This window comes from Vespula vulgaris, chromosome 1, assembly GCF_905475345.1.
Source record: "Vespula vulgaris chromosome 1, iyVesVulg1.1, whole genome shotgun sequence".
NCBI classification, from domain to species: Eukaryota; Metazoa; Arthropoda; class Insecta; order Hymenoptera; family Vespidae; genus Vespula; species Vespula vulgaris.
The window spans coordinates 10,299,723-10,322,495 of record NC_066586.1 but is presented as its reverse complement, the minus strand read 5'-3'; the positions used below and the strand labels follow the sequence as shown (position 1 = coordinate 10,322,495).

Sequence of the window (22,773 nt, the reverse complement as noted above, 5' to 3'; positions counted from 1 at the left end):
TTTATTTCGCGTTTATTCAAAAACAATCAGCAAAACAGACGAACTTAGACCAGCATAACGAATCTTCAATGGACACGATTTTGAGAGTTCTGTCTGTCAGTAAACTCTTGACAAACGTGCTAGTAACTATCTGAGAGTATAAATTCTTAGAATTATTCTCAAATGAATAAAAAATTTAAAGGTACTCTCGAGAGCAACTATCACAAGAACTTTCAAGTGAACGTTTGTCTTAACTCACAAATCACTCTCCTCTATTTCAATCTCAATCGATTCAACAACCGATAGATGACAACCGGTCGAATTAAAAATTTGAGGCTTTATATTTACCAAATATCGGACTATTTCGATTATCAATTAACATTGAGCTCGTTGCGATAGGGAAAGGATAAACGATATAGATCAACGAAATTAAATTCATCACTGTGCATAATGACGCGATCCGACGACGCCGCTAATTAAATAATAACAGGTCGGGGATATACTTGAGTGCGTTAAATGTCGAATTTACGAACGCGGTGTATCGACAAAATTGCAGCGGCCAAGCGGAACGAAGCGTACACAGGTGCACCCAATCGAACGGTCGTTAAAATGAGAGAGCGAGAGAAAGAGAGAGAGAGAGAATGGGAAGCAGACACGGACAGAGAGAAGTTGGTAGGTAGACTACGAACTTCGTGCAAATTCGAGATAGAAGAGGGTTTGGGAAAACTTGTATCGGTCATTACACGTACGTGTGCCGTGGAAATTATAAATGCTAAATATCGGAAATGTTTCGCTCTGCCGATAAAATGGTCCGTGATCGTTAATGTTCCCTCGTTCTCTTTCTCTTATTCGCTTTCTCGCTCTCTCTCTCTCTCTCCCCCTTTTTCTCACTATCTCATTCTAGCCTTCTACACTTCTACCCTCTCCACCCTCGAACACCCAACTCATCCCATCGGAAGTCACTGCGATCGCTTCCCTGTAACATTGTTCATAATTACGTCACGATTCATATATGAACACATGAAACGATCACCCCACTAGTTTCGTCTTTGTTGTCGACGTCGTTAACTGTCACCGTTAATTAGCGACGTAACGAATTTTTTGATTCATGGGATTCTTCGGCGATCGGTTCGATGCGTGTTTCCTTTTTCCTTTTACTGTGCTCTTTCTGTCTCTCTTTCTCTCTTCCTTTCTCTCTCTCTCTCTCTTTCGCTCGCTCGCTCTCTTGCCTGCACTTTCTTTCTCCCTCTGGGATAAAGAGAGGAGGCGATCGTGCTATACAATTAAAGGAAAATCGTATTACGCTCGTTAGCCGGGCACAAGTGTGTTTGCGAGCACGTTGTCGTCGTCGTGCCGCGACTTTTACGATTAGAACGAGTAAAAAGGAAAAGTAAGTGCAAGCGGACATAGTTTCGCCAGGATGGAAAAAAAATGTTTTCAGACTCTCCGTGCACAAAATATGTAATACTTACGGTCTCTTAAATATAGAAGGGTGATTCATAAATCTAACTTTAAAAACTCATTCCAATTCCTCTGCTCGGCGCGTTGCAACCGCTTACAAACAGAAAAATTGATAATACTGTAAAACTCTTAGCGCTGAAAGTTAGTGCTGCCGGTAATATTTAGAACAAGCAACGAAATTCTATTTCTCGACAATCTAAATTACTTCAACGAGACTCTATCTATCTATCTATCTATCTATCTATCTATCTATCTACTTTCATCTCTCTCGATCGTTCCTTCTTTACGCGTAACTATCGTCGTTTATCTAACAAACAGGATAGTACACACATTTACTTGCGATGTCTTTTTCTCTATAGAATATATACGCGAGCGTACATTGTGTGGAAAAATTAGAGCGTGCTTTTCGACGAGAAAGAAAGAGAAAGAAGAGAACGGAAATCTGACGAGAGGTACAGTAAAGGCACGAATAGAAAATTCCAAGAAGGATTGCCTCTGTTTACATGAGAGCGCCAGACAAGAGGCAGGGAAGTTTGTTTGCCATAGTAGAAGACGCTTGACTCTCGTCTTGCGTCGCGTCTTCAACGAATCAATGTCATACATTTTGCGTTCCTCGTTCTTGATATAAGCTGAGAATTCTCTGTAAATAGGGAAATACGCAAAAAGATTATTTTGTTAAGATTTAAAGCAATAATCAAATTTAATGTCATGTCATTTCTCTTTCCAATAAAGTTAGAGACAGGTTAAATAAAATGGAACATTTGCGCAAGCTCATTTCCTGTCTCTAATATTAAAGGTACTAGAGAATATCGATGGTATTTTTACGATTCGTAGGATTAATTTAAATTTCCGACGAAAGCGCCTATTGGAAATATCCCCTTTATCCGGCAATCGATAAATGAAAAGAGAGTCACTTGATAGGATTTGTTCATAGAATTCTTTAGTACTGTAGGCAATGTGTCGCAGTTGGTTATACAGTATCGCGCGACTTGTTCCGGAGTGTTCCAGAGAGTAGAGATAGCGCGGGAAGCTAGCAGTCTTCTCGCCCTAGAATTAAAAGCGTTTCGATGTATACAGACCATGTTTCTCCCGAAATCGGTTACCTAATTCCCCTTCGATCGACGATACACCCTCTCCCTACTTCTTTTTTCGAACTCTTCGTTTCTATCCCCTTCGTGTAACCTCGTTTAACCCCATTTTTTCTCAAACGATTTTGACGAGAGAGAAAAGGGGACGGAAAAAAGTATAAGACTTTTGAAAGAGTCCACGAATCGTAAAATCTATAACCCTCGAGCTATTTTCTTATCGTCGACTTGTCGTCGTTGATATTTCGATTCAAACACAATCGTTTCTTTCCGTACTCAAATTTTCCTTTCAATTCCACTTTCTTCGTCCATCGATAAATCATCCATGTCGAGATATCTCGAAAATAAACGGAACAACAAAGCGAACTCATAGACATTTTCATTTTATTTTAACACCACCACTGTCGTCTTTCTCTTTCTCTGTGTATCTCTCTCGCTCCCTCTCTCTCTCTCTCTTTCTCTCTGTCTCTGTCTCTATCTCTGTCCTTACTCTTTCTTGAAACTCGTCTTTTTACCCAAGGCTACTATCAGGAGAGACCAGAAAATCCGCTTACCCCTTTCGCTATCGTCGAGCGGTAACGCAATGAGAAACTGAGTTCTTCCTGGTTTGGAAACTAAAGCCAGGCTCTACTGGTCCTGCCTCACAGCAGGGGAGAACGACATTGCGAGCTCGTCGCAATAGAAACTTCAGCATTTTACTTTAGACGGAACGAGGGTCGAGAGAAGAAGAGAGAAAGAGAAAGAGAGAGCTTTATACATTTCCGTAAGAAAAAGCAGGGAACAATCACCAGTTCTCTAGGATATATCGCTTCGGGGAACTTCAGGATGTACGACCCTTCACCACTACCTTCGCAAGCAACATCACCACTATCACTTCTACTTCTCGCGTGAAAAAGTTTGCAGGAGCTGCGGACCGAAGGCGGCGTTTTCCGCGTAACGATACATCTCGTGCTCCTCGTCGCTTAATCTAAACGCTACCCCGATATTCTCGTGGAAGTGTCTCGTTTATTTCTCATTTTAAAATAAAAAAAAGAAAAAGGAAAAAAGAAAAACAGAATAAAAGGCTAGAAAAAAAGAAGATAAGAGAAAAATTGAAGACGGAATTTACACGTAGACACTACATCTTTTTCCCGCTTTAGAAAAATACGATCCTCGATATTCGATCGAGCGTATCCTCTCGCGGTAAAAGAATTCGTGCAACGAATCCGATAAGAATTTCCTCCGACTCGAAGTAGTTCTTCGTTTCGAAGCAATTCCACGGAGAGCGAAGGTACCGAGAGTACTACTACGATTCGGCGACTGCGAGCTAAAACACCGATAGAGCTTTTCCGCTCGAGTAACTTTGATCTTTCGTTTAAAGAGGACAGAAGAGTGAGGAAAGGAGAAAGAGGGAGAAAGAGATAGGAAGATAAAGAAGTAAGAACGATACGCACAGCACGATAGCCAGACGCGAAACTATTCTTGCGGCTAGAGTGATTTCTAACAAATTGTGGGTCGACACTGTTGCCTCAGCGACCGATAGTCGTTTTTCTTCTGTCTTGAGATCGTTACAGAGTTAAAATGGAGTAGGAAAGAGAAAATGAGAGAAATAGAAAACTTTGAGTTAGCTTTACAAAAGACACAATTCGAGAATGAAATATCAAGAAAGAACGATAAACTGTACCTCCATTGAAATAAAAAGAAATCCTTTTCAGGATGTTTTATATGCGGTAAATGAGACAGCCAAGTCCGTGTCGAGATCAATACCGTTATAAATCAGGACGGAAGAATCCATCAGGAGTCAATTCTTGTACCAATACATGATTTTGGCAATGCTAACGAAATAATCATTCGTGTTTTGTCTACTTGGCTGCGGTGATTCCTGCAAGAACGATTTTTATGACGATCGAGCTTCGAAAACTTTATTCCAGATTGAAGAAAGGAAATATTTAAATAGTATGGTCCATTCGATTATATTACATTTTCTAAGGAAAAATGAAATTACGCTTCATTTTCAAAGTTGGAACATTCAAAATACAAAGTATGTGTGTCGAATTTATTTCAATATTTTGACCTATCTGAATCCACAGAAAGCAAAACTTTATGGCATGATAGAGAAAAAGAAACGAGATCGCCTGGGGGTGATACGTTTGTCAGGAGTAACAAAATCTACAGATCGAGAGATGCTCTCTGACGCGATAGAACGTCAGATACGGAGACGAAGCGACTGTATATGTATACGAGGGAGCTTTCGGTCAGTAAGCACCATTGTGAAAAATAAACGGTATATGGAGATAAAAGCGAGCCATATACGAAAAAGGCAAGAAGAATAAAAGAAGATATTGAGAGCAGACTATGGAAACACACACACACACACACAGAGAGAGAGAGAGAGAGAGAGAGGGGGAGGGGGAGAGGAAGAGAAAGAAAGAGTATACAGATATATTCGCGTACGGTTAACTCGTACGTGTGCGTGCATTTCCGCGCGACGTTCACCACCCCGTTTGATCCGCCGCCGTCCGACGGATGACGTTCAGGATCACGTTCCACCCACACACAAATCTCGAGCTAACTGACACACTCACACACATGCACTTGTATAATCACGCACACACAGACGAGTTGAAGCAAACCACCCACACGTATACGATCGCAATGACGCGCATAAAGAGAAACATATAGAAAGAAAGTGAGAGAAGAAAGATAGAAAAAGAGAATGGGATTTCCTCATTAAGAAAGAACTTCGAAGTGAAGAAGGAAGAAGAAGATAGAAGTCAGCGTACCTTCTCCGGGGTGATGAGCGGTGTGATGTACGTGGTGACCGCCGTTGTGTACACCTTTTGGTAACTTTTTTTGGACGATGCAGGTCACTCAGTACCGGCGCGCGTACCGAGTGCCGTGCGATCGGCGCGATGTTCTTCGCTTTCTCCTTAAAAGAGAAAGAGTCGGGCAGTGGGTAGACGCTTGTGGCTTCTTCAGCTTTCAATGCACGCTTACGATACTTGTCGTTCTTTCTCGACTTCGTTAAACCGATAACAATAGACCGAGTAACGAAGAGTAAGCGTTACTCCACAGGGATCTCTTAAAATTCACTGACTTCCTATTTCTTCCAATCTCGTCGTTTCTCGTCGACGACGGCTGTAGATTCGACGATGATTTCAAAATGGTCACCTGTGATCAAGCCGATCTATGATTTCCTTATAGGTGCGTGTGTACGTATACGATATAGCACTGTATCAGAACTGCCAACGACTACGACGATAACAATATCCCGGAGCACTTGACCGACGATCACGAATTTGCTCTTTCGTCGCGCGCGTTTACTGCCTCGTTTAGTCCTCTCGCGTGTCACTATTCGATGTATAAATCTTCTTGGCTGCAGCGATCTTCTCCCGTTGATGATCTCCCCGAAGATAAAGAGCCGAGGATGTAATCAAGGGTGCGCAGCGAGACGTGTGAGCAAGTAGAGAGAAAGAGAGGGAGAAAGAGATCGAATACGAGAGCAAGTGGGTGTGTGTATATGTACGTGTAAGAGAGAGAGAGGGAACGTAACGGGCACACGCAAAGCAACGGCAACGGCAACGTCCACGTCAACGGTAACGGTAACGGTAACTGTAACTGTAACAGGGAGGCAGGTGGTCGTCGTCGCGCTCCTCGTCGTCGTACGTCAGCTCGAATGTTGCACGCTGTGATGCCAAGAACGGAATGGGGCGACCGTGGAGGCCCGGGCAGTGGAATCGTAGCGAGGGGAAGCGAAGGGGAGTAGCGCGCGGCTCTGCTGGTAGGGAGCGTGCTACACTTTGCGCTCGAGAGGAGCACGAAAGCGAGGTGGTAGGAGACCGAGTAACCTTCCCTCTCTCTCTAGTCTCTTCCTCCATGCTTCTGTTACCCCTCCAGGCTGAGAGGTAACACGGTGCTACCCCTCCGAGACGCGCAGGCGCCCCCGGGGCGTTGTCGTTGTTCGACGGAGATAGTAACGCACGCCTCCTACCCTCTCACTTCCACACAAGAGAAAGATGGATGTTGAAAGACAGAGAGAGATTGAGAGATGGATAGAGAAAGAGAGGGAAAGGGAGTGAGAGGGAGAGAGGGAGGGAAGAAGGGAGGGACTCTCCTTCTCGCATACTTCCTTCCTTTGGCACAACGGCGGCACCCCGGCATCGACCGATTCTCCTCCCCGCGTTCTCCTCCACCCCGCGCCGACCCAACGGGAATGCTTAATGCCAGGAGAGAGAGAGCCTGACTGCCTGACTGCCTACGCCACGCCACGCTCGCTTGACGGCGGAATAGTAACGCCGCAGGGAAAGAGAAGGAGAGAAAGAGAGAGAAATAGAGAGAGAGAGAAGGAGAGAGAGAGAGAGAGAGAGAGAGAGAGAGAGAGAAAGGACTCTGGATCTCCCGACGGTGGGAGGTGGGGCTTCTGCTGCCGTTCCTGCTGCTGCTTCTACTGCTGTTGCTGCTGCTGTTGCTGCGTTACTGCTCGCGAGTCCCATCCCCATCTTCCTCTATCTTCTTCTTCTTCATCTCATCCTCCTCCTACCTCCTACGTCTACGACCAAACGCTCTGCATTTTCGGAGCATGGCTACTTGTTACGCCTTCACGATTTAACTTTCTGCCAATACGTCAAAAGAGGACTTACTTCAAGTCGGATTCAACGATTCATCGTCTGAAAAATGCTACTTTATTGAGATTCACCTTTAGTTTACGGTGTAAAAATTATGTTTACGAAGAATTGACTGAATTTCTTATAATTAAACATTGATTCTTGCATTTGAGGATAATTCTTTAGCAAAATCAAAATTAATTTGTTATTAACATCTTGCTAAAATGTAAAGCAAGTTCGTACTTATTTAATATTTCGACGACCCGTTACTGTCAAAGCGATTTAGTTATTGAGCGTTATCTCTGAAGGAGTACAAGTTCACGTTTAAGAACCGCCCCGGTCGGACCAATGTTGACCATTACTACTCCCGGCGGATCGTAAAGCCAGCTTCTTCATCGAGTTCCCTCCATGGCTGAAGGCCAACTATGCTTCTCTCTCTCTCTCTCTCTCTCTCTCTCTCGCTGTCTGCCTCTCTTCTATCTATCTAACCATTTATCTTTATCTACCTATCCGTCTATCCCGCTCACTCTTTCTCTTCGCTTCTCGTCTAGCAACTTAGTGTGAATGTATCCTATGCTTAACGTTGAAGGAAGAGAGTAAGCTAACGTAGAAAGATTTCATTGAGCTATAACGTGACTTGGCTTTCGTCCAACACTATGAACTTCACGCACACCCTCGCTATAATCATTACTCGTTTCTAAAAGAGAGATATGCATACACATTTGGGACGAAAAGAAACGAGTAAACGGAAAATAAAGAACTATGGATGCATAGAAATTTTTAAGTATAAATTCAGAGTATATCCTGGCAATTCTAATAAACGAGGAGAGCCACTTGCGAATGATGGAAAACAATATTTTATACTATTTGTAATATACAGTGCACAGTATACAGTACATTACATAATAGAACGAGTAAATAGTCGATATCGATGCAAATAAACAACCATCTTTGCGGTGCCACATTCTTTTCTCTAAAATCCACTGTACCTATAATTTTGTTCGCCGAGACATTTAATTCACGCCGGTAAAGAACATTTCCAGCAGATAATTCTTGGAGAATTTGTCGCGTCACATTTATATTCAACTATATCGCATAATGCCTACCATGACTCGATCTTATTAAAAGGCACCTTGCTTTTATAATGTGACACTAAGAGTGATCCTAGTGATAGCTATAGCATTGAGTCGTAATTGTAGGTCCGGTGGCGGTTAGAAGAAACGACAAGATGGCAGAGGTAAAAAGGAGAGCGAACCATTCCGCCGACGTATTCGGTATTTGGCTTAGATCCAAAACAAGACATTGAATGATCTTGGCGGGAAAACCGCACTGGCGCGTGTTCCTTCTATCGTGCGACAGGCGCGACTACACGACCAGAATCGTGGCAATGAGGTTGTAGATATCATTATATTGCATTCGCGAATGTTCCAATAAAATAAATAATTATGCGCTGTATTGCTGACATAATTTGATAAAAGAAGTTTTCAAAACAATCGTTCGTTATAAAATATTAAAAATATTAAATCCATCTATGGAATAATATCCGCGTATTAAGTACAATCATACAATTTGTTAAAACTTCATATGAAAAGAAAAAAGTAGGTTACATCGAGAGAACTGCATATTTCTACTTGACCCTTTAGTAGTTACAACCTCGTGAATACCTGAGTGCACGAAGGTTTCGGTGGTGAAATGGTGGTATATTTTGAGATTGGTCGATCCGTCGATGCAGAGATGGGTGTACTGTTTGTCCAACGAAGTCTAACTTCTTCTATAACGATGTGTTATCTCTCTTCGTACGCAGACGTTCGTTTCGTGGATGTTACTAGAGTGATTCTAGAGAACGGTCGCCATTTTCGAGCAAACAGATATGAAAGACGAAAATTATTTGGAATATCATTCACGTTAATTAAGACATTCACATTTATGTGTAAAAGTATTAGAGAATTTCGATTATAAAGTGTAAAGATTCTGACGAGATGCATAAACGAACTGATGTTATCTATAAACTGAAAATTGATAATGCGATTAGATGACATATTATTCATTGTGTTGGAGAATTGAGACGGCTGATATAATTAAGCTTCGATGATCTTATCGAAGCTGTTACAGCATTGACTGTTGGATGGACCACGGATGACACGTAATCATGGTATTGGCACGTAATTGAGTTATCGCTCTAAGAGACAGAGGGAGAACGAGCGACTGTCTTTCCTCGAGGGGTCTAACTGTCAGAATATATGTGCTCTGCGAATAACACATTAACTGAATTCAGTCGTTACACCGACTCATCTAAGATTATATCACTGTATCCGAATGTAACAACCATGGTCAATCACCCGGTAAATTGAAATAAAACGATATCAAAAACAGATTTTCAAAAACACATTTTTGTTAATTTTTAATATCTATCTTAAAACGTTGATAAAAAATAAATAAATCGGCAGTACTGTCAATAATTACGATAATCTAATAAGAATAATTTATTATTCTTCGATATTGAATAGGAGTCAAAATGCATGCGAGTTTTATATTGGCTCGATATTTTCCTTCTCACAAAATTGTCCTTTCTTTAAATGAAACTACAGCGAAAGTATGGTTTTGTGAACTCATAAGACTAGAATGTTCGAATTTCAATTTTCCTGTTGGATGAAGAAAGAAAAAGGAGAAGAAGAAGAAAAGAAGATAGGAAAGAAAGACTCCGGTTGGTTGAGCCACTCGCGAGCAAAACTGCTTTCAATGTTGACCCAGTTTTATCGTCTTAAGCTCGCGACGCTGCCGCCATCGCCTCGGACAGGACTATTTCGTTCGGTGATTTTCAACTTCTATATTCGTCTACCTTCGATATCGTTCATCCTAAACGCATACACCTAGCACGCATACCCAACACGCAAGCCTAGCCTCTTTTCACCTGTCTATCTTCCTCAAAAACACTGTTCGATATTTTCTTCTTTCCTTTTACTCCCTTTTCTTATTTACCCTCTGGCACTTTTTTTATTCCGCGGCAGACAAAGCGAATCGAAACTTATCTACGATATTAGACTCACCTTGTCGGCATGTTTTGTGGAAAAGAGGGATTTCGTTTCTACACCTACCTTCCTATTCACTTTGGATTTGTTTCCCTCGTCTTGTTTGGAAACTCTTTCGAGGTCAGGGAAAGAGAGTGAGCAAATAGGTGGGTAGAAAACGACGAAGTAGGGAAAAAGAGAGAAAGAGAGAGAAGGGGAAAAAGAGAGATAAAGAGAAAGGGAACGAAATGAAAGGGATAGGGAAGACGTGAGAGAACGCGAATACGAACAAGAACGAAGCGGACTAAGAAAATGAAGGTGGTTGGGGCCAATAGTTCAAATCACGCGAACCGTTGCTTCGTAATTAATAGAGCTCACGAAAAGAAAGCGCACAGCTATCAGCTGCTCTTTCAAGATCCTCTACGTAGCTACATCACGAGAGAGTTTTCCACGGTCCACAGTCTCAATACTTAACGTTCTGCTGGATATAAACATTAATCGAGGTCGACAGATGGTTTATGTAACCGAAGTTACTGCGCTTTTCCTTCTCACTGATGTGTAAAAATGATGCATGGTGGATTATTAATTCGTGCAACCTATCTGTAGAGTAATTATGATTGCAAGAATATATGAGATTTGTGGTTGCAACAATATCAACGCGATTTTCTCATTAATACCATTATGCTTGAAATATTGTTTACGGAAATAACAGAAAAATCTTAAAGCTTTATTTGATTCTGTCGTACAACATAATAGCACCCAGAAGTGGCCTTATATCCAACATTAGAAGAAAAGCTTGTATTTTCCAAGCATTTGTACACTCTTTCTTAGAAGAAAAGTAATACGACGGAAGAAGGAAGGATGTAAGAAAGAAAACGGTAGAGGAAAGAAGTCGAAAACGAGTTGGCCGTATGCTTGAAGTAAATCAAAGGAAAGAAATGAATTTTTATCGAAGAAAGGATCCGACTCCTCGGAAATCGGGGCCAGGTCTTATGCAACTCAAGGATAAATAAGGCGAAATCTGCGAAAGGCAGCGTGAGAAACAATACGGTGGCATAAGCCGTCGGACTTCCTCTCCTTTCCTTCCTATTTTCCATTTCCTCCTCGTTCCAGTACTCTGAAGTTATCCCTCGAGGTTCAAACGGTCTGTCGAATTTCTTAAATTTCTCTCTGCGCTGCTGTTCTCTCTCGGTGTCCATATTCTTTTCGTTTTCGGTCTCCACGTTCGTCCTTTATGATGTGATTAATGGTATTATTAGGAGGTAGAAAGAGAGAGAGAGAGAGAGAGAGAGAGAGAGAGAGAGATAGGAAGAGAGAGAGGGAGTGAGTATTCCTCAGTTTCCTTCTCCATGATGTCGAACGAAATGCTTGTTCCTACCTTTCCTCATCGACTTGAATACTCGTTGCTTAATGGTTCCTTGGACAATCCTTTGTTCACGTCTTTTCTATTATCCACGATTTCTTTCGCCTAAAAATACTTAAGTCGATTGTTACGTGACGATATTCGCGTGTTTATTATAATACGTGGAATTGTTTGCGAAACACGAACATCACGATATAATGATGAACGATAATGCTGCACAATTAAAAGGTAATCGATAGATAAGATTATGAATCATTGGCAACTTCATTAACGTGATCATCTAAATCTTCTTGCCTAAGTTTTTTATAATATATTACGTAGGGAAAAAAATGAATGAAAAACGAAAAAAGAATGGAATATTTTAATTATTCTGTTTCGTGTTCTGTTTTTGTTTATGAACGCTTGTTGAAATTTCTCAAAGTCTCTTTGTGTCCTCTCTCTTTCATTTATAAGACAGAACTAGGAGGATTCCTCATTTGGTTAAAGTTTACATTTTCGAATACAAGACTAATGAAACGTGCCGTAGAATCTGTCATATTCGAAAGCGTTGTAACTATAGTTGCGCCATCTCTATTTGTTCAGTGAGGGAAGAGGAAACGCCGGTAACTCCACGCAAACGTATAACGCAAGTACGTATACTCACAGTTGCTCTGCTCTCATTTCACGAAACTCCGTAACGACTGCCGGTCGTTACATAATGCGTTTCGCGATGCAATCGAATACGACCGATTAATACGCGATAAGTCGATTATTCCCGTAAATGCACTGATAAAATCTTCGTTCTAGATAAAAAACGATATTCGGAACGAGTTACAAAAAAACTCGTGGATTAGCGAACAACATGAAAACGATATCGACATTAAATTTTTTTACTTTCTTGAACAAAGTTTCTGTAACTGCGGGTCGCAAAGAGACGCATATAGGATCACGTGATTGAATGTAGAGGTCACGCAGAATTGTTTTAAAATGAATATCTTTATGATTTATTGTCAGTACATGTTTGATTTGTATACCTATTATTTTACATACCTATATTTAGTCGAGGTCGCTCGAAATAAAATTTTTTCGGGCAAAAAGGAGTCGTGAGTGGAAAAAGTTTAAAAAACCTTGCTCCAGTGTATACTGTTTCGGAGCTTCCTAAATGAGCAAAAATGTATTGTTGTGCATGATTAAATTAATTAAATGTATTTTCTCAAAGAACATCTTAGTGTAGATGTTAACGATGTCAAATTAGTTAACCTTCTGGAAATTCTCAGATAAACAATCTAGAGAGATTACCGATCCTTTCTATCCTTTCCTTGCGGTACACTCGTATTGCATTTTCTGGAACTACCTTAAACTTCGTTCTAACGAAAGCCGCTAACCGACTATCGCTTACCACCGCTTAAGTTTATCGTTGAGAACCGCGGGAAAATTACGAAATTACTCGCATAAGCGGATTTTGCTAAAGCGTTACGTCGACGATAAAATTAGTAGTAACTTCATAATAAGCGTAGCGTGACCTTAGTTTCAAAGTAGAGGTTGCTCTCACCATTGAGTATCATATAATGCTCATACCCGTCGCACGTAAGAGGATCACACACTCCGGTTTATGATATCTTTAAGAGAACGACCTAGCCGCGAAATCGTCTTGATACGTTTACGAGTAAAGTGAAACCCAGGTTGTACGAAACACAATGAGGCTAATGTTACGATCTTCTCGACGTTCCTTGATAATCACACTCGCGTTTGGGCATTATTACGAAGACTGAGTACATACGTATCTACCGTAATCGTCTTTTTTCGATAAAACTATCCAATCGTAGAGGAAGTAAACAACGTTTGTATTATAATGTATGTATGACGTAAGAATCGATATAAACGTTGAAAGAAAAACGAAAAAAATTCTCTTCTCTATTTTCTTCCTGTTTTTAGGATTCGTAGACCGATTCTTCGAAAACATTTTGATACAGTTTGTAGAAAAAGCAAATTTATAATAGAAAATTAAGAAAAAGAGGTATAAAACCAAGAAAAAAAGGAGAAAGAGAGAGAGAGAGAAATAAAAAAGAAAGATACCAAGTATAGAAACGAGGAACCTTTACGAGAGAATAATGAAACTGCCTAGTAATCTTAGAAGCCATGTACACCCCGTCCCACCTCGTCGTAGCAGTCAGTCGGGTTAAATGTCTTGAAATGGATATTTCTAGTGGTAGTAGGCGGTAGATTCGGATGCTCACCGCCGACGTAGAGAAGTTATTGCTTCGGATATTATCACGCTGGCTGCCTAAAGCTCTACGTGAATTTCGTGTCTCATCTGAAGTCAACCGCGTTGCTTACGACATTCGCAGTCGTAAGCAACGACTGCTAACTTACGACGTGCTATTTTACACGAAAAACGTAAGCCAAGGAAAGAAAATGCGCGAAGGGACTCTCGAAATATGTAGGTAGATCCACAACGATATTTATTGAATTTCACAAGAAACGCTTTTAATAGTCTTCAAACGAACTTTTTCGACTAAGTCGAAAACTGAAGATTCTCGACGAGCACGAGCTCGTTTACATCGAGATAAAATAAAAAAATACCTATAACGAACATTAAAAAAGAGGAAGGTTTTGTCGAGGAAGATTACAAGTCCCTTTCTTCGTCTCGAATTTTTTTCTTACTTGGATAAGAAAGAAAGGAAGGGAGAAATAGAGGAAGGAAGAAAGAGAAGAAAAAAGAATAGAGAGGAAGAAAGAAAGGAAGGAAGAGAGAAAAAGAGAAAGAAAGAAAGGGAGAAAGAGGAAAAGAGAGTGGAAGTTAGAGAAAGGGGTCATGCAACGTAAGGAGGACATAAACGACGTCCTCTTACGTACTTACCACTTACGTCAGCGCAAATAAGCTCTTCTATTTCCAGGATTAAGGATTTGACTGACGCTGTATTTTCGTCGTGGCATCCTTGGTTATCGTTGAGCAACGTCGAGCCGAATTGCTGCTGGTAAGGGCAAAAGAGAAGGAGAGAGAATATCCCGCGAGAACACCGCGATGATGGCGGAAGAGAAAAGGGAGGAGGAAGGGCGTAAACGAAGAAGGTAGGAGAGAGAATAAGAAAAGTATAGCAGAGTGCGCCATCCTAGAGAAAACTCACGAAACATTATTTTCAGCATTGAGCTCACGGTCCAGCTGGCAGATAGATCGATAGATGGAGAGAAACGTCTCGTACCTTCCGTTTCTCTACGTCGAGGCGAGCCGTCATGTGAAAGTCGAATTCAAATATAGAAATGTCTGGCCCAGTGACATTTGGCAGTTTGTATCAATCCCCATCGTGGAGGGTTCGCGCGGATGAAAAGCCAACGCCGCATGTCGTTGTGTCCCCGATGATATCGTCCGATCTACCGTTAGCGCGTTTCTCTTCGCCTCCCTTCTCCCTTCTTCCCTGCCCACTACCATCACCATCAGTATCCCTGTTCTACTATCCGGCCACTCTCACTCTATCAACGTTCAACGATCGTTCTCTTTCAGATGATTTTTAGGTCGAAGTGCGAGCTTCGTGAACTGCCGATGTAATCTCGGTGACATCTTTCTCGTCGAGAAATCCGTAATTAAGAAGCTGTCGGTGGAAGAGGAGAAAGAAGAGATGCGCTCGAGATCAAAAAGCGAGACGCGTGATAAGAGGGGGAGATAGACTTCCTTTTAATTTAGATTTTCTTCGTAGAAGCCACCGTCGCCCGTTTCAACGCGAACGAAACTGATAAGAATCGTAAGAGAAACGAAGCCGGGCCTATATTCCTTCCTCCGATGCTTACTTGCAGTAGAGAAAATGCACCGAGCATTTTAATCGAGCTGTCGTCGCGTTCGAGATAACGGACCGACAGCTTTCACTTCGCTATCTGAACGACAAGGAAGCGCGCTTTATCTGGCTGTCCGCTCAACGATCATTAAGTGACGACGGAAACATGTAGTTTTAACGTTTAACGATCGTTATTGCGTTAGATAATTTCAAACTATACGATTTTACGGTAAAACCAAGATTAGAGAACGCCGACTTTGTGATTGAAATGCACATACATCTGTTATCACGCAGTAACGAACATGAATAGGTATGTTATATATATATACAACATATGGAGTTGAAAATAAAATATTTAAAAAGAGAATTTTGAATAATCGTAAGAGATTACATTTATATACATTACTGTTACTTCATCTTTCGGTATCTCACAAGATGTTTTTCGAACAGTGATGTCACATAATTTTACGTTGACGCAAAAGAAACGAGAAGATCGGGCAAGCGTGCCGCTTGACTCAAGCGCGCATTTATATTCAGTGGAACGTCGTCTCTACAACGACTACGACGACGATGGTACAAGTTTATCGGAGCGAAGCGAGCTTCGCCAAAGTGCCCTGTAGCCAATCAATCCGCTAAACGCACGTATTTATCCAAGTACGTCGCGTCGACCGCGCGTACGACCTCCACGTAGCCTCGCTTCTATAGAGATAAATTTGGAGGTGCTATCCGGAATTGACCTAGCGGCGTATCGTAGGTAGAAGACTATAGAAAATAATTGCTGGGAATTTGGCGATTTAGCCAATATATGCGAACGTCGTTTTGTTACTGACAGAGAAATAACTGGAAATAGATTACGGAGAATAAATCTAAATATGTAATATTTTACAAATCTATTCTACAAATATCTCTAAATCAAGAATAAAGTTTTTATATAAACGTTAACATATTTTTTTATTTATATGATAAATTATACTGCAGATGATTCTTCTATATCGATTAGCTTCTATTCATAGAATCATTTAAAATCTATAGTATATTCTAATATAACGATTGTCTTGCGTTATTCGCTTTAGCAATGACAGGCGGACATGGTAAGTGTCGAAGATATCGGTGATATCTCCGTGGGCTTCCGATCAAATGATTAACTAATAACGATCCAGGGATCAGTCTCCCTCAGGTGTTCTCCAGTCGCGTTAGGAACCCGCTCGATTGCAGGGTAATCCCAGCTGCATTATCTTGATGAGCTCTGGACTCCACTTCCTTCGGACTCAACCTTCACATACCTTCGCAACGGAACCGTGACTTGGTTAGAGATCATGAGACTACCTATATTATACCGATACAGTACGTCTACAATACATGCATGCACTTGCGTACATATGTCTTTTTCCTTCTCCGTCTGTCTTTTTCTTTCTCTATGTAAGTACTTACGTATATATGTACGTGCATTTTTATATAAAAGAAAAAATCTAGTGAGGAGAGAGAGAAAGAAAGAAGAAGAGAGAGAGGTAGAGGGAGAGAGAGAGAGAGAGAGAGAGAAGAGAGAAATGGAGGAACCGAAAGTTACAATGCATCGCGAGGCAAATACGAGGAAGATCCCAAGAGACATTCGCTTGGATGAAGAGAACGATCGGTAAGGTGAATCTTCATGCTCTAACAGGGCTAATTCATTCATATCGCTACTTAGCGAACCTGTCCGGATATCTCTACCCTGGTTCGTTAAGCAAAGTCGACTGATTCTCGGTCAGGTGGCCTTTGGGAATATCCATGAAAATTGAGTTCCGAGAGAATCGGAAATCATAGATACTATAACAATTTTATTTTCTTGAGAATATACGTATCAATCAAAATATAAATCCAGCAATATACGTTACAGTGATTTACAATTTCTTACCCGAAGCACTTACAATAGGGAATCTATCTTATCAAACTTCGGTATTAGAGCAATTCGTCGCACGTCCGAACAGTTTGCGGATCAGAGCTAGAGAGAATGATCGTAGCAGATTCTAGATCCAAGATCTCCATCTACCACACTTACTTAATGATTAAGATACCGCACATCGCTTGTTTACGTTGATTATTGATTGACATTCAATTATTGATTATATATTCAATTATCAATATTGTCATCTATTATCAACAATAAATTCCTACAATATGAATCTTCTTTGAGTTCTCTCTCTTTTAACTTCTTATTAAATTAGTGTTTTCCTGTTATATATTTGCCTGACTATTAATAATTCAAATTGATGAATACTTAATGAATCACGATAAATTCTAGGTATTTAGAAACACAAATGATATTTGTTAAATAGGGAATCTCAATGAACATAGTGCTGTATGGAATGTAGGTGACACCATGAAACAGTCCCATAGAGAAACGATAAGGAGGTGGAGATGTTAGGCTGAGAGCTCATCTTAGTTGCTCAACTAAATCTCTCTCTAAGCGGGCTAAGCAAGCTCCAGTAGCAATTCGTAACAACTATTAGCGAACCGACATTCATCTCGTTTAACTCGAGTTAGCGCCTCGGCCGCGTAAACCAGGCCCACGGATTGTGTTAGCAAGCTGGCTTACTTAATGCGCACGTTGCCAACCGGAATCGTCCCACTAATTTATACGAAACGATACGGTCTATTCACTATAGTCTCGCCAGCGTTCGTCGTTAATCAATATCGTTCATTAAATCGACATAACGGTGTTCTTGTCTCGACGGTTCACAAAACGAGTCAGGTAACGCTATTTTGTATCATTCTTATTATTTTATTCATTGTTGTTAAAGAAAAAACAAAGAAATAATACAATTTTATATTTTTTATTCACTTATTCGCACTTTGAACTATATTCTTTTTAGAGAGGGTTGCTTTTTATCTGCATATTTTCTTTTTCGTTCTCACCATCGTCGACGATCGGATATCGTTCCAAACCACTTCTTCTAAAGTAGTAAAGGGTCTCGCCTACGTCAAAGAACCAAGGAGAAAGCGCGAAAGAGGGTGGTATGCAAAGGGTGGCTAATTCGAACAGATGAGATATCAAAGGGTACTAATATATAATATAATAATTCCTAATAAAATATATACATAAATATAAATAAAAATATATATATATACATACATAGAAGAATATATATATATCATATCGAACACATTCCAGAAATATAGCTACATATAACAGTATACGTAACTACGCCGGACATGTCTGTGCCGTATTATGTCGTTATCCAAGTCAACGGCCGTAAAGCGGTCAAAAGCAGTCAGGTAGAATCTGTAGAAATTGTCTTTCAAATTCTGTCCAGTAACTGGGTCTGCCACCACGTAGGGAGTAACCCTAGAGGCTTGTTAGTGAATAGCTAGGATACGGTATACCGCAAGCAAAGTAGGTAAAGTAAACAAATAAACGTCAAACGCTTTTCACACGTTTTGAACGTCAATTTTTTGCGACCTTTCAAAAAATCCTGCACGTCATTCTGTAAAAATTAAAACATCAAATAAAATTCCTAAATAAAACATATTATGTTGAAATAGCGAAAAAGCTTTTCTATTTTTCTATTTTCAATTCTGTCATAATTCTATTATTCTCGACTGTTCTTGGCTAGGAAAGTTGCTGCAAATGCAGCAGCAGGAAAGAGAGATCCTAATCCACGCTAGGCTTTTGTTGTCACTTCTCCACCTGTTCGTTTTCCTTCTTGTCTTTCCTTGCTAATTCTTGTTCCTTCTCCTCTCTTTGCACTCTCCTCGTCCTCCTTTTCTCAAGCCCCTTAAAACCCAACCATTGCACCTATCTCTCTCTCTCTCTCTCTCTCTCTCTCTCTCTCGTATTTCAAAGTTTGTCGAGTTCTCCAGCTACCTCGCTTTCCTGGTAGCATCGTCTTAGGCAATCCCCGGAGAAGGAAGTAATGACAAGATTATGTAAACGTGTCACTCTAGTGAGACGCGCATCTGTTCAGCCGCGTTCGGATTGATCGCGTTGACGCGCGTAGCGAAACCAACCGATTTTGTCGTTTCCTCCGTTTTCCTCGTAACCGCGTATTATGAATATGCAAAGGATGTAGAGAGCGTTGTTCCGTCGGGGAAACCTAACGCAATGATTAATATAGTACGTTTGAATACGTCCGTATGATTAATCTGACACTCCATCGGAACAAAACAATAAATTAGATAACAAATCCTGACGAATATACAATAAGGATCGATAAGAAACGATGTTATCGTTATAACAATAGCCGTTCCTTACGTAACTGGGCTAGTATCTAACATGAGAGCGATAAGAGGTCGCGTTAATTGACAGCATCTTTTCTTACGACTAGTAAAGAAAGCGCACGGTTAGTGGATCGTTCAGATGTCACTTTGGATATCACCAAGAAGCAGAGCAATAACCATAGTTCAAGCATTATATACGTCCAAGTAGCACGGCCTTCGATTTCCACTATCCTGAAATTCACGGACGAGAAAGCCGGTCGATCCTTATCCCCTCGCAAATCGACCTATCTTCCTCTCTAGCTTCGCTTCGATCCGCTCTTCCACAAGGTTTCCAGCCAAAGTCTAGACCGTCCGCTTCTCTTTCGTAATTGGTCGGTATCTTATGTTCCACCCTCTATCCTCTCCAACCCTTCTCGAAATCTGCCGGCATTCGACATACGCTCTCTCATGGCCTGATTTAATATAACTTATGCATATTCAATAGTTCTCTCTCCGTCTCGTAGCACACCATCCTCGAGATCGAAGAAGCATGCACGCGTTTCCCAAGGAAAAGGGGGGACAAAAGCTCTCTCTCTCTCTCTCTCTCCCTCTCTCTCTCTGTTCGTTCCACGATTTCCTACTTCAAGTTCGTCGTGGAGTTTCCGGTGACGCAGAGAGCCACAGAAGGCGACGATCACATCGCAATCTGCTCCGACGGTGATTCGTGACGACGAATTTGCGCGATTTCCTCGATTCCGTTTCTCCGTCTATTCGCGCTCCATGTCGCATGACCTCGACGAGATCCCGAAGTCACTCAGTCGAGTTCTCCCGAAAATTAGACGAGATGAGAGGATCAGAAAGAGAGAGTGGAATCGACGTTCAAACGCGACTCTTCGCTTGAGAAAGAAAGAAAATGCAAGGGATAGGCGCTCTTAATAATTGTATCGACTTTCAGAGAAGGAATGAAACCGGAGAAAGGAATAATATTCCGCGAAACTCACGAACTTAAAGAACGGGATGAGAGTTAGATAGCGAAATCGTAAGAGAAAGAGAGATAGATAGAGAACCAGAGGGAGAGGGAGAGAGAGAGAGAGAGAGAGATAGACGGAGAAAGCCGGCTCAGTAACTTTTCCCTTTATCCGTTCATCCCTGACGTCGTCTACCGGGACCCGACAATGAATGGATGTCAAAAACGCAGCAATTAATTCAGCCCCGTAGGGAACAAAGGCGTAAGAATACCGGCGGCCTTGCCAGTACTCGAGAGAAAGAGAAACGAGAAAGAGCGAAAAAGATAGAAAGAAAGAGAGAAAGAGAAGACAGAAAGAAAGAAAGAGAGAGAGAGAGAGAGAGAGAGAGAGAGAGAGCGATAGAGAAATTGCACGGCTGCAAGCGCTACGGCCGACATAAGAGGAACGAAACGAGTGGATGGACGAGGACGAAGACGAGAAGGAAATGGAACGGAGGCAAACTGGCAGTGAGGTAGCAACGAGGAGCGAGAAAGCACAATGCTCGGATCATCCAACTTTACTTTGTGTATTGTAATTCAATTTCACGTCTGAGCGTCTGTCTGCCTCTTCGCCGGCTTCTCCGTCTTCGTGCGTCTTTCTTTCCATCCGACTTCCTCCTCCAGACAACATCTTTCTCTTTCTCTCTCTCTCTCTCTCTCTCTCTCTCTCTCTCTTTCACTCTCTTTCTCAGCCTTCTTCTCAGAATCCGTCACTATCGTGAGAAACGCGCTTCGTGGCTCGAAGAACGAAAAGGATGAGCCTAACTAGCTATCGCTTCTTACAATGTATGATTCGTGTTAAAATTTCAATTCTTCTAAATTATCGGTTGAAATCGATATCGTTCTATCTTAGCTTAATAAGAATTTCTATCGAAGTGTTCAGCCAATGGAATTGCTTTATACGACAGCGATTCGTTCGTGATTGAAGTAGTCGAGATTTAAAATAGATATGAGGATATTTTGAGAGGTATCATTGAGCATGTAGGGTAAATATCGATAACTGGCGAGGTGGCGAAGAGGGCCCTACATTCCCAAGCAATATCTTGCGGCAATTGTGAAGCGGTACGGCGCATTTCCCCCTTTACATCTCAGTCTCTCTTTCTATCTCCCTCTCTCTCCCTCATTCTCTCTCTCTCTCTTTCTCATTTTCCTTCTCTCTCTCTCTCTTTCCCTTTCCTCTCATTCTCTCTCTCCCTCTCTCTCTCTCTCTCTCTCTTTCTCGCTCGCTCGAATCTCCAACTAGGCTTCACCTGGATGCTTCATAGCGATGCCACGACAAATACATGACTGTTGACTCAACCAGCTATCAGAGTCACTACCGACGCACCTTATCCGAGTCAACTAAACATGATAACTGAGATTGCCCTAACAGCGCATGACACAGATGTTAGAAACTTTCTATTTCTTGTCACTAAGTATTTGAACATTTACAAAGCTTTTTCTTCTTATGGATCATTGCTTTTTTGAATTAATTTCCTAAAGCGAAAGGAGATCGTGATCAAACGACATCTCCCTTTCTCTCTCTTTTTCTTTTTCGACGATCCTAATCTCGCGGCAACCGTTAACGTATCGTCGATCGTTTTAGCGTATCTTCTCGGAACGTCGGAACGCCGTGTTGGAATGAACCATGACTGATGTTCCAGCGAAGCGTGATCCTTTTTGAGTCGACCACAAACTCCATTACGTCCTTTGCTAATCTCTCTGTCCGTGCAAGTGCATTCTGCGCTCCGCTGGCCATGGCTCGAGTTATCTCCATTACACTTCAATCAACATCGAGGACCAATCTGTGCATTTCACTATGGAGCCCTCCCGTACGGAGATATCAGCGATAATGTCCCTACACTCTACGCGTTTCCTTTCCAAAAGCATCGAATCGCAACGACGCTTTATTCGACGTTAAAGGAAGACAAATATGCTGCCTCCTATCCTCCTTGTTATTACGGTTAGGATGTAACTTATTTATCCCTTAAAACGATAAGATACGAAAGCACGCGATCCTACAATCGACATGGCAAACGTATGACATCTTATCAGAAATTCGGAAACTCGTGTTCTATTTACAAACTGTTTCTATCAAAATTACAAATCATGTGTATAATATGGCAAGTATATTATTCGATTCTCTTTTTTCTTTAATAAAATATTAAACGTACAAGGTTTATCGTGCCTTAAGACTTCATAATAAAATCTCGTGATACATTTCTTTCTACATCGAGGAATTATTCAGCTTACGATCCAACCGTGGTTGTCACGACAACTTAATATCGTGAAAATTGTATTCGTTTGTACCGACGAGTCCCAGTGTGATAACATAGTCATGATCGGCGAAGGAAAAAGATGTAGGAACGAACGTATATACATAT

General features: G+C 41.3%; 1 protein-coding gene across 10 annotated transcripts in view; it reads right to left on the bottom strand.

The window, feature by feature from the left end:
• LOC127068004 (RNA-binding protein Musashi homolog Rbp6) overlaps window positions 1–22,773 on the bottom strand; it is a 594,260-nt gene that overhangs the window by 180,745 nt on the left and 390,742 nt on the right. The window contains exon 1 of one of the 10 annotated variants that reach the window (XM_051003633.1): window positions 5,288–6,840. The exons of the other annotated variants lie outside the window; for them this stretch is intronic. The gene's annotated coding sequence lies outside the window, so the exon portion shown is untranslated. Of the gene's footprint in view, window positions 1–5,287; window positions 6,841–22,773 lie in introns of those variants that run through there. 10 annotated transcript variants of the gene reach the window in all.